The following is a 12,315-nucleotide window of genomic DNA, read 5'->3' on the forward strand; positions in this document are numbered from 1 at the left end:
TTGACGGATCTAGGTTGAGGGTACTAAGGAGTAGCTAGGGTATGTTAGTTGGGCTTAGAAACTTAAGGGATCTGGTACCTCCTTTGTAAATCTGAGGAGTCCAAAATAAATTACAGCAAAAGGGTTTGAGGATAAAATAAATAGAAATAAAATCTAAAAGAGGTTGAAACTTGCTGGAATTGGATGCTTGGCTTGACCCAAAGTAGGGAGGTGGGTTTTGGAAGAAAGTTTTCTACATAGGCCATGGCAAGAGAGTACTTTTGAATAGGGAAGGATAAAATCCAAAATTATAGGAATTCTTTTTAAAAAGAAAATTTGTAAAACCACCCAAAATTATTTGTGTTGAGCCAACACAAGATGAAAACCCTCAAGACCAAAAATCAAGGTTGGGAAGAACACATAAAATATTTGTCTTAAAAGAATTTTTTTGAGAAGGAGAGTCTTTTAGAATTTTTTTAAATAACCTCCTTCCAATTAATTAAAGAATTTGATAAAAACCAAATCAAAATTTTTGGAGTGTTACAACACCTACCCTCTTCGGAAAAATCTCATCCCTGAGATTTCAGCTGATCCTCAAATAGGTGTGGGTACTCTGTCAGAAGAAAATCCTCTCTTTCCCATGTTGCTTAATCCTCGGTGTGATTGCTCCACTGAACCTTGAAAAACTTAATTGTTTTCTGACAGGTCCTCCTTTCGGACTCCTCCAATATTTTTATTGGACGTTCCGTGTAGGTGAGGTCTGGTTGTACGTCAATGCTCTCATGAGATACATGCTTCTCTGGGTTGCTTAAACATTTCCTCAACTGTGAGACGTGGAACACGTCGTGGACATCTGACAGCTCTTCGGGTAGGTCTAGCTGGTAGGCCACTGTGCCTCTTCGTGCAATCACACAGAAGGGTCCAATAAACCGTGGTGCTAGCTTTCCTTTAACTTTGAATCGTTGCAGGCCCCTCATAGGAGATACTCATAGATACACATATTCACTGGGTTCAAAGCTGACTTCACGATGTTTTTATCATAATAACTCTTTTGTCGGCTCTGGGCTGTCTTGAGTCGATCCCTGATTAGACTAACTTTCTCCTCAGCTTCCTTGAGCATGTCTGGGCCGAAGATACGACTGTCTCCTGTTTCTGACCAATTTAATGGGGTACGGCATCTTCACCCGTACAAGGCTTCAAAAGGTGCCATTTGTAGACTGGCTTGGTAACTGTTGTTGTATGAGAACTCGGCATACGGCAAGCTTTCTTCCCAACTGGTTCCATAGGTGAGAACACATGCTCTTAGCATGTCCTCTAGAATTTGGTTCACACGTCCAGTTGTCCTCCAGTCTGGGGGTGGTATGCTGTACTGAATACTAGTTGAGTTCCCAGAGCTTGTTGTAAATGATCCCAAAATCTAGAGACGAATTGAGTGCCTCTGTCGGATATTATAGTCTTTGGAATTCCATGCAGACAAACTATACGGGAGAGATAAAGTTTGGCAAGCTTCTGAGTGGTGTGGGTTGTCTTTACTGGGATGAAATGTGCCACCTTAGTTAATCTATCTGTGATGACCCATATGGCATCATTTCCGTGTCGTGATCGAGGTAGTTTGACAATAAAATCCATTCCAATTTCGTCCCATTTCCACTCAGGTATCCTGTTTGGCTGTAATAGTCCTGCTGGTTTTTGGTGCTCGGCTTTAATGCGCTGACATGAATCACAACATGCAATGAATGTGGCTATATCCCTCTTCATACCGTGCCACCAAAATTTTTCTTGAATGTCCTTGTACATTTTGGTTCCTCCAGGGTGGATTGAATATGGAGCGGTGTGGCCTTCGGCTAGAATTTCCTGTTTGAGGTCCTCTATATTTGGTACGCAAAGTCCGTCTCCGTACCATAATATTCCCTTATTGTCTACGACGAATTCTGAAGCCTTGCCCAGACTCACTTTTCTTTTTATGCCTTCGATGCTGGGGTGTCCATGCTGAGCCTTCTTAATCTATTCCATTAGGGTGGGCTGTATTTCCAAATTTGACACATTGCCTTCAGTGACCATCACCAAGTTGAGTTTGGCGAACTCCTGCTGAAATTCAGGTCTCAAGTTCTATAGACTGCCGTTTCCCGAGTTGGGGTTTCGACTAAGAGCATCTGCCACTACATTTGCCTTTCCTGGATGGTAGTGAATGCCAACATCATAATCTTTCACTCATTCTAACCAGCGCCGTTGTCGTAAATTGAGTTCTGGTTGTGTGAAAATATATTTGAGGCTTTTATGGTCCATATATATTTCACAACAATTTCCAAGCAAAAAGTGCCTCCACTCTTTGAGTGCATGAATGACTGCTGCTAATTCCAAGTCATGAGTAGGATAATTTTCTTCATGCTTTCGTAGTTGCCGGGAAGCGTATGTGACTACTTTGCCTTCTTGCATTAGTACGCATCCGAGGCCCTTCCGGGATGCGTCACAATATACTTCAAAACTTTTGTCTATGTCTGGTACAACCCATAGTGGTGCTGTTGTTAAGTTCCTTTTGAGTTCTTGGAAACTTTTCTCGCAAGTTTCAGTCCATACAAATTTCTTATCCTTCTTGAGTAACTGTGTCATTTGTTTTGCTATGGTGGAGAACCCCTCAATAAACCTTTGGTAATATCCAGCCATCCCCAGGATACTTCGTACATCTGTTACGTTGGCTGGTGGTTTCCAGCCAAGTACGGCCTTGACTTTTTCTGGGTCCACGGCAACACCTTCTTGGGTCAATACATGGCCTAGAAAACCAACCTGTCTTAACCAAAATTCACATTTGCTAAATTTGGCGTATAATTGATGTTTCCTTAATTCTCCTAGTACAATTCTGAGATGTTCAGCATGTTCTTCTGGTGTCTTAGAGTATACCAGAATATCATCAATGAACACCACAACAAATTTGTCCATAAATTTCATAAACACTTTGTTCATGAGGTGGACAAAATATGCGAGGGCTTTTGTCAGTCCAAACGGCATTACTGTAAATTCATATAATCCGTATCTGGAGGTGAATGCTGTCTTAGGGATATCTTCTGTCCGTACTTTTAATTGATGATACCCTGACTTTAAATCAATTTTTGAGAAAACCTTGGCTTGTGCGAGCTGGTCAAATAAATCATTTATCCGTGGCATCGGATATTTGTTTTTGATGGTGACCATGTTGAGTGCTCAATAGTCTATACATAATCTCAGTGTCCCATCCTTTTTCTTGGCAAATAATACTGGTGAACCCCAAGGTGAGGAGCTGGCCCATATAAATCCTTTGTCCAGTATTTCTTTTATTTGCTTCTTTAATTCTACCAACTAGGAGGGTGCCATTTTATAGGGTTTCTTGTAAATGGGGGTGGTTCCAGGTGCTAGTTCAATGATGAACTCTATTTCCCGGTCTGGTGGCATACCTGGTAGTTCTTCGGGAAATACGTCAGGGAAATCACACACCACTGGAACTTTTCTTAACTCTGAAATGTCCACCTTGTTCAACCTTGGTTGCCGTGATATTGGTCTTTCTTGAGCTGCAACTTTTATCGTCTTCCCGTGATGATGAGTAAGAATTACAGTCCAATTGAAGCAGTCGATAAATCCCTTGTTGGTGGTTAACCAGTCCATTCCTAGGATAACATCCAGTCCCTTATTTTCCAATACAATGAGGTTTGCCTGAAACTTTAGTCCCTCAATCTCAATAACCACACCTTGGTAGTAACTCTAATTGATTTGCTTAATCCCGGGGGACTTGATGGTCATGGATTTTTCCAAGCGAAGCATCGAAAAATCATGTTGCAAAGCAAATTTCTTTGAAATGAACGAGTGAGAAGCTCTAGAATGAAACAAAACCATGGCATGTATTGTGTTGATAGGGATCGTACCGAGTACGATATCCGGGGCATTCTGTGCTTCCTCCTTGGTCACATGGTTCAAGTGACCCTTCTTGTGATTGTTATTGGGGTTGAAGTTGTTACGCTTGGGTGTTGAATTATTTGCACTGTTGTTTGGCTTGGGGCCGAGTTTCTTGGCTTTGGGCACTGTTTGGCATAGTGTCCTTCCTCTCCACAAGCATAGCAAGTAACACCTGGGTGATATGTAAAAGCCTTATCTCTTGCATGAAATTTTTTGTTTGGGCGTGGAACAATGGTTGTGGATTTGTTCGCTCCAATTTTCTAAAAATCAGTCTTGTTCCGATTGTTGCGAGCATGAGTAGTATTGTCCCTTTTGTGCTTGCGAAAATCCTCCAAGCTGCGGCGCTCATTTTCCAATGTAATAGCTTTGTCCATAAGTGTTTTGAAATCCGGAAAGGTGTGTACGACTAGCTGGCATTTAAGTGCTGGTGCCAGACCGTCCAGAAATTTTTCCATCTTTTTATTTTCAGTCATATGCTCTTCGTTGGCATAACGAGATAATTGAGTAAACTGACTATTGTACTCAGTCACTGTCATGCTTCTCTGCTTGAGGTCATCAAACTCCCTTTTCTTGATCCTCATAATGCATCTGGGAATGTGCGCCCCATGAAAACCTTCTTTAAATTCTTCCCAGGTGATGTTATTTTCATTGGGGTGCATGTGTAGGAAATTTTCCCACCATGATGCAGCTGCTCCAGTGAGGTAGTGAGGTGCATAAAGTACCTTCTCACGGTCCGAACATTGTGCAATAATTAACTTCCTTTCAATGTCTCGAAGCCAATCATCGGCCTCAAGAGGTCTATCAGTGTGAGAGAACGTTGGGGGACGTGTCTTTTGTAGTTCAGACAATTTGGAATGCTGTTGATATGGTTCACGGTCCATATTGATAACATGGTTCATCATTTCTTGATGATGCTGCTGGCTTTGCTCATAAAGGCGGCATACTTGAGAAAATGCTGCTTCACTGCCTTGCTGACTTGACTGCCCCTGTGTGAAATTGTTACTTGTCTGGGTACCATAATTTTCTTTCGGCGGACTTGGCATGGAACGAGTCCAGGGATGAGGCATTTTCCACTCTGGGTTATTTTTGCAGAATTCATGAGAAAAACTGAGTGGCAAAAATAAATAATTTTACAAAGGCGGAATTTTTTATATATAAAAACTCCAAGATTTTTCAAGAAAATACTTGATTGCGCATGGAGAAGGACCGCTCAGTACATATCTTACACGCAAGCCGTAATTCTACAATTCATCACTTAGGATGTGCGTACACATTCCTGACATGTTATTTAGGCTAGTACACTTCTCCGAGTTCCTACATGATGCGCACACAAACTACTTCTCACCAAACCTATATACAAATAAACATATCATACAAGCTGGCACATCGCACGGCTGCTAGGCGCACTCAGTCGGGGATGGTAAAAACTTCCCTCGGCCTGCCGAGGGTAAGACTCAGTGATGCTGGAGACTCAACCTCCTCCTCACTAATAGGCTCTAGGCGCGAAGTACTGGGTTGAGGAGCTGGTGCGGGCGCGGCAGGTGGTGTAGCACTGACTGGAGTAGGAGCAATGACTTGGTCAAACAACTCAGTGGTAGGCAGGTGGCGAGCGGTGGCTAAGATGGCAGGTGTATAGGATGCTGAGGACGAGACGTAAGTCAGTGGTGGTGCTGTATGGAGGAGCTCCCTCCTGTTGGCGGAACAGCCCTGAACTAAGTCCATACGAGCAGCCACAAGGTCGTCCACGAGGTTATCAAAAGCTGCCTCAAGAGCTTTGAGATACTCAACCAACATTTCAATAGCCTCATCTCTCTCCCGCCTAGCGCAAGCGAACGCATAGTGACATGTGTATGGCACGTGGCATGGGAGGTAGCGGTAGCGACGAGCCTTCATTAAAGGGAGGGCATCGCGTAGACGAGCTATCGCCTCACGGGCAGCCATCTGCATGGCATGCCTCTCCGTAGGCATGGCCCTTCCCACAAATCGGAAGCGGCGTGACTCGGAACGCCCTCCCTTGAATTGCACCGCGGCCTTGTGCATAGACATGCTGTCGCTGATCTTGTGCTGGTAGAGTGTGAACTCCGGACGAGCCGATGGCCCGATCGCGACCTTGGTGATGGAGACGAGAAGCTTGATAAACTCCTCAGGTACATTGGCGAACACCTGTGACTCACAGTCGCTGCCAGCCATCTACATAGGTAGACAAAAATTCCGAATAGTCAAATCATAAATTTATGATGACTAACAGAAAATTGCTACATTTGCAAAATGTTAAAATAGTACTTATTACGCTAATAACTGATTAGCGATCGCACCTAGTGGCTTCCTACAGTCAGCCTGGCTCTGGTACCAAGGTTGTCAGTACCGGTTTTCCAATAAAACATTTATTGAAAAACCAACTACTTTATTATACCAGTATAGAAGAATCCTCCTTACTGGTAGACAAATCCTTGATACAGAAATCCAGAAGTAATAAATATTATACAAGGTTGAGCTGAGGCTGCTCAACAATTATTACAAGCATGCTGATATTATACATAAAGGTGGATATGACACAAAGGGTATGGTGGCATAACTACTGACTCATAATAAAAGTGGTGGTGGATATGTCACAGTGAAGTGGGCGACATGACTCCAAAATCTTACAGCTTATCAAGCATCGGAGTGAGGCTCGATGATTTCATTAGGGTAGCGGAAGCATATATAATACAAGTGACCAACTCCAAGATCGCACGGGAATGACTGGGACTCCTCTAGGCGTCGGACTCACTATCGTACTCTTCATCCATAAGATCGCCTTCGTCAACATCTGGCCAAATCAACAAGCCAGGTGAGTACTTTGAATGTACTCGCAAGACAGTTTGGACATAAGATATAACAAATTCAAACATGATGCACATGGGCAGACTAGTAATGCGCACTCAGATAATAAATTTGCACTGCATGTTAAATAAAAAGGAAGTCAGGCGGTAGTCCTCCCGAAATCCCAACAAAATAGTTGAAGACCGATCGTGTGTCTGAAGCGACGCCTCGAAAGGTAAAATAACTTAACATGCCGCAGTCGGGCATCAGGGCGACACCACATAAAGGGCTTATATTGAAACGTAAATGACAGTACGTGCCACAGTCGGACGTCTAAGCGACATCTCGAAAAGGGCTTATAATGAAAATAAATAACAAGGATGCCGCAGTCGGACGTCTGAGCGACATCACATAAAGGGCTTATATCAAAAGAAAATAACAAGAATGCCACAGTCAACGTCTAAGCGACATCACATAAAGGGCTTATATCAAAGTAAATAACAAGAATGCCACAGTCGGACGTCTAAGCAACATCACATAAAGGGCTTATATCAAAAGTAAATAACAAGAATGCCATAGTCGGACGTCTAAGCGACATCACATAAAGGGCTTATATCAAAAGTAAATAACAAGAATGCCACAGTCGGACGTCTAAGCGACATCACATAAAGGGCTTATATCAAAAGTAAATAACAAGAATTCCACAGTCGGACGTCTAAGCGACATCACATAAAGCGCTTATATCTCATAATTAAAATTCAAGTAGCTCATGAAGGTAACATCATTCCATGGAATACTCGGTACAATATAATAAACTGGTTAGTCCATCCACAGGAATAACATTCAACCGAGTTTACCACTCTCAGTTTCATGCTTATTCTCCGAAGACTGTCACTGAGACTGACACTTAGACTGATACTGAGATTGACACTAATATGTTGATCAAAGTCCTTGACCATAGACATGGTTACTCGAATGGTTTTGACTCTATAGAGTTTGTACTCGTTAACCACAGCCAACGGATTTCAATAGTCACAAAGGACTAGTTCCGTTTACGATATTTTAGGAGAAACACATCTAACCAGTACACACCCATTCCACATCCCGCTGCCAGGAATCACCCTAGGCAACGTTCAAGAAAAACTCTAAGACGGGGAGGCTACAACCTCGAATAACATGGGATCAAATTTATATCGCGCGCTCTAAGGGGTGCCCCCCTCTCGGTCCCAATCAGAAACACCCATGCCCCCTGGCCGGATGACGGGCTTTAATCCAGGGCCATGGAACCCTCATCACGGCCCCTCTATTTGGTGTGTACAAGGAAAGAGGTTTGCAACTGACTAAACCGCATTCTTTGTAGAAGACATGTGGCGTCACGAAAAGGGGACGAACGGGGACAAGACTTGGTCCACGTTAGTACTGGAGTTAAACGGTTGACATAAAACTGGCATGCTTCAACCATACCAGCTTGCAACCTATCATGCCACCACATGATCAGGTTATCTCGCCATCATATGAACACATCAAACTTCGAAGCTCACTTGCAGCTTGCTTTGCATGAAATATAACATTCACAAATGCTTATATATACATGTCATGAGAAAACCACTCAAGCAATCATGAAAAACAACTCATCATATCAAAGGTTCAAACATGCTTGCCTGGTTCAGAGTAGTCATAGAAAAATAAAGATGACAGAAAAAGTATCAGATCAAAATCATCTTTTGTTTAAAAGTTATAAAGATTTTAGTCCAGGGACTGATCTGTGATGAAACAGAAACTTTCCAGGGCTACTTTAGAAAAACAGAAAATGCTTCAGTTGGAATACGCCTTCCAGAGGGGAAAACATATCCGGGCCAAAGGTGCCAACGGAAAACGGTTTGAAGGGGGAGGGTGAGGCTGACGAGGGGGTCCCACCCGTCAGGTTTGAAATTCAGAACAGAGTCCCACCGGCGCCCGAGGCTCGCGGTGGTCGCCGGCGTCGATCCACGGCGAGGTACGGGGAGTGGAAGGTACCTACGGACTCACGGAGTTCTCCCGCATCTGTGGGTGGTGGAATTGGTTGTCGGCGAGCACCACGTCGACGGCGGCCTCCACTCCGGCGGCCGGTGGTTCGGTCGAGGATGATTCTCTCCGAAGGGAGCTGCAAACTCCAAATTGAAGCGCGGGTCAGGCAAGCGGGTGCACTAGGATGCTACTGGCACAGTTTGGGGAGCAGGGGTGCACTCACTAGAGAGAATCTTGCCAGAGCCCGAAGCGGATCGGGGCGGCCGGAGTCGGGGAAGAAGGCCTCCTCGAGGTCCTCCTAGCGGCTGGGCCCGGTTCTGGTCAGGTGGAGGAGTGGTGCTGGGTCAAAGGAGAGCTTGGGGCCTCCATTTATAGCCGGCCCGAGGCGATTGCCGAAAATGGGTTTTCTCCGGCGAGTAATTACGGCGAGGTGGTGGTCGAGCTGACGGTTTAGGTGACTGGGCAGCTGCGGATTGGTCCACTGGCTCCATTCAATAGCTAAGCTTGATCGGATTTGGCCTGCTCCCGTGGCTTCGCTGGAACGGAGCTCATGGGCTCGTCGGCGGCAGAGAGCGCGCTCTGCGCCTCTCAGGCCATGGCGACGGTTCTGCAACACGCACAGAGAAGAGGACGACCGCGCGGAGGCTCCTGGTGGTTTGGGCGGTGCTGGACGACGCCGTACTGCAGGGCTAGCCCCTGCTGGCCGCCACAGGCGGTTCTGCCACCACGGGAGGCGCCGGGGTTGACGTGACACGTCGCCACCAACACTCGCGACCAGCCAAACAACCGTGCGGCGCACTGGTTAAGGAGGGGGAACAGGGAGCAAGAGGCCAGGGCGAGCACTGGCGAGATTGACGCCAAGCTCTGAAGAAAACGACACTGACGACTGAAGCTTAACACCGAAACTCTGAATTTGAACAGGAACAGTGCACACCAGCTGTTCGACGAAATGTTTGGCGCACGTGGAAATTTTTTCTTGAGCTGAAACTTGGTGGGATGGCCTCTTGATGCATCCAGAGACTGCCTGAATTTTCTCAGAATTTTTGGAAAAGGAAAAGAATGAATTTCACCAAAAATGGCAAATCTGGTCCAAACTTGCAGCAAGTAAATTTTGAAAATATTGAACTATGGACCAGCGGATCTTGATGGATCTAGGTTGAGGGTACTAAGGAGTAGCTAGGGTAAGTTACTTGGGCTTAGAAACTTAAGGGATCTGGTGCCTCCTTTGTAAATCCTAGGAGTACAAAATAAATTACAGAAAAAGGGTTTGAGGATAAAATAAATAGAAATAAAATCTAAAAGAGGTTGAAACTTGCTAGAATTGGATGCTTGGCTTGACCCAAAGTAGGGAGGTGGGTTTTGGAAGAAAGTTTTCTACATAGGCCATGGCAAGAGAGTACTTTTGAATAGGGAAGGATAAAATCCAAAATTATAGGAATTCTTTTTAAAAAGAAAATTTGTAAAACCACCCAAAAGTATTTGTGTTGAGCCAACACAAGATGAAAACCCTCAAGACCAAAAATCAAGGTTGGGAAGAACACATAAAATATTTGTCTTAAAAGAATTTTTTTGAGAAGGAGAGTCTTTTAGAATTTTTTTAAATAACCTCCTTCCAATTAATTAATGAATTTGACAAAAACCAAATCAAAAATGTTGGAGTGTTACACCGGTGACCAGCCATTTTCTCGTGAGTGAGGAGCAGAGTCCACTCCTCTTGAGAATAACCCGCCTAACATGGAATATACGGACAACCTAATTGATACATGAGCTATTTGAGCATACAAAACAGAATGTTTATTTGAAGGTTTAGAGTTTGGCACATACAAATTTACTTGGAACGACAGGTAGATACCGTATATAGGTAGGTATGGTGGACTCATATGGAATAACTTTGGGGTTTATGGGATTGGATGCACAAGCAGTATTCCCGCTTAGTACAAGTGAAGGCTAGAAAAAGACTGGGAAGCGACCAGCTAGAGAGCGACAACAGTCATGAACATGCATTAAAATTAATCAACACCGAATGCAAGCATGAGTAGGATATAATGCACCATGAACATAAATATCGTAGAGGCTATGTTGATTTTGTTTCAACTACATGCGTGAACACGTGCCAAGTCAAGCCACTCGAATCGTTCAAAAGAGGATACCACCCTATCATACCACATCACAACCATTTTAATAGCATGTTGGCACGCAAGGTAAACCATTATAAGCTTCTAGCTAATTAAGCATGGCATAAGAAACTATGATCTCTAGTTGTCATTGCAAACATGTTTATTCATAATAGGCTGAATCAGGAACGATGAACTAATCATATTTACAAAAACAAGAGAGTTCGATTTCATACCAGCTTTTCTCATCTCAGTCAGTCGATCATATATCATCATAATTGCCTTTCACTTGCACGACCGAACGATGTGGATAATAATAATAGTGCACGCGCATTGGACTAAGCTGGAATCTGCAAGCATTCAATAAACAGGAGAAGACAAGGCAATATGGACTCTAGGTTAAATCAACAATAATGCATATAGGAGTCACTTCAACAATTTAATCATGGTCTTCTCCTATCGACCCCCAAAGAAAAGAAAAGAAATAAAACTATTTACACGGGAAAGCCCCAACAAGCAAAAGAAGAATGGGAAATATTTTTGGGTTTTGTTTTTAATTACTACTACAAGCATGGAAATTAAAACTAGTTAAAAGCTACAACTAATTTTTTTTGTTTTTCTTAAGGTTTATTAAGCACACAAGAAGAAAGCATAAAAGAGAAAATAAACTAGCATGGATGATACAATGAAAAAGTATGAGCACCGACAACTAGCAATGAGTGTGTGAACATGAATGTAATGTCGGTGGTCTATGGCCACGGTTGGCCTGGTGGATATCCATAGTAATAGTTGGGGTCGTACTGAGATGCAGTAGTCATTGCATCGTGGGCTGCAGCTTGGAGGCGAGCTATCTCAGCTCTCCTATTATACTCTTCCGCATCCTCTCTGGTTATAGAATATCTCCCTTTTGCCTGAAAGTCAAAGAAAGTAGAAGCAGGGAGGGCGACGTGATAGGTGCATCGTCTGTCAAAGATTAGTCGGTACTGGAGGAACTGATCGTTCCTCTCAACAAACTAATGACGAACCATAGCCTCATAATCCAAATAGGCAGGAGGCAACTCAATATCATCCTCACGTATGGTTATACCAAGAAAATTAGCTATGCGGGTTGCATAAATTCCACTGAAGAAATCTCTATTAAATCTATTAAGATGCAACCTTCGTGCAACAATGGCTCCCAAATTATAAGATTTATCTCCTAACACAACACTCCTAAGAATACTGAGGTTAGGGACACACATGTGACATGCTTCATCTTTACCGTTAATGCATCTACCTATGAAGAGAGCAAAATAATGTATAGCAGGAAAATGAATGCTCCCTATGGTAGCTTGTGCTATATCTCTAGATTCCCCCACAGTTATACTAGCAAGAAAATCTCTAAATTCAGATTTGCGAGGTTCACTAGCACTACCCCATTGTGGACGTTTGCAAGCAGTGGTAAAGTCCTCTAAGTCCATAGTGTAAGAATTTTCATAAACATCAAACA

This window comes from Triticum urartu, chromosome 2A, assembly GCF_056163025.1.
Source record: "Triticum urartu cultivar PI428250 chromosome 2A, HENAU_Tu73, whole genome shotgun sequence".
Taxonomy (NCBI): domain Eukaryota; kingdom Viridiplantae; phylum Streptophyta; class Magnoliopsida; order Poales; family Poaceae; genus Triticum; species Triticum urartu.